Source organism: Suricata suricatta, chromosome 5, assembly GCF_006229205.1.
Source record: "Suricata suricatta isolate VVHF042 chromosome 5, meerkat_22Aug2017_6uvM2_HiC, whole genome shotgun sequence".
NCBI lineage: Eukaryota > Metazoa > Chordata > Mammalia > Carnivora > Herpestidae > Suricata > Suricata suricatta.
The window spans coordinates 132,078,602-132,079,753 of NC_043704.1; the positions used below are offsets into that span (position 1 = coordinate 132,078,602).

The 1,152-nt window shown below is 38.5% G+C and overlaps 1 protein-coding gene across 2 annotated transcripts in view; it reads left to right on the plus strand.

The window, feature by feature from the left end:
- LOC115292314 (trafficking protein particle complex subunit 2-like) overlaps window positions 1-1,152 on the plus strand; it is a 145,859-nt gene that overhangs the window by 54,710 nt on the left and 89,997 nt on the right. The gene's annotated exons all lie outside the window — the stretch shown is intronic.

Genomic DNA, 1,152 nt, shown 5'->3' on the forward strand with positions numbered 1-1,152 from the left:
CACCCAGAACCATAGCAATTTGCCTCCTATTTCCCCTCATGAGTTCATCAGAGCGCTCTCATGTCTGAATGTCTCCAAACGCTTCTTGAGCCTATTTATATCTTTAGCAGGCATGGCTTCTTAGTGTAAGCAGGTGCCTTTTGCAGGGGACTATTTGTGACCAAGGACAGATAGAAAGGAACTGAAGATCACCCTGAAGCTGGGGGCTGAATGGGCTGTTGGATAATACAGATAGCAAAGGAAGAAAAAGCAGTAGGGGAAAATTCCAGCAGCTGAAGAATAAGAAATGGATTCGGAGCGGCAGAGACACAGAATGCAGGCCAACAACAATTACTGCCTTATAATGGGGGGGGAATTGGGGGGGAAGTCTCCACTTGGAATGCAGTGAGAGCAGTCCTACAAGACGGATCGCATTAATATGAAAAGAACATTATTGAAATCAAGAAGGTACAACAGAGGGCAACCAAAATGATACAAGGACTCAAGGACCTTAATTATTTACAAAGGTAGAAACATAGTTGCTCTACTTTCCTCTGTAAAAAAAAGAAAGAAAAAAAAAAGAAAATGTACAAGGAATTCACCAAGAATGTCCTCAATTTCCAAGGTAGCAGAATAGAGGGGGATTTGCAAGGACTTAATGCCAAAGAGAAAGAAAAAAGAAGGGCTGTGTACTTAAGCCCAGAAAGAACATGGTATTAAATAAGTTTTAGCAGGATTTCATTACAAAAACAGGGGTAAATTTACAGTGCAAACTATGTGTGTTCTGTACATATGCATATGTGTATTTATACAAACACTATATATTTTAAGGAGATAAGCATTACAAAGGAAAGTAATTATGGGGTGCCACAATTGCAGACTCAACTAGACTTACAGAGATTTCCTGCTCTAAAATTTCCTGTATTCCATAACCCTTCCATGTAATTTTCAATGTTTTGAGTACCCACTGGCAATACAGACTAAACACTAAAACAATCTAGAATGATATTCAAGTGAAACTTACAGGAAAATAAATCTGATCTTGAGCTGTCATATCACCACTTAAAATACAGTGTATTGACACTCATACTAAGGAAACTTTAAACATACTTTCTGAGGAATAAACCACAAAAGCACTGAAAATCCATTTTACCCCAGCCAACAGGTACCAAA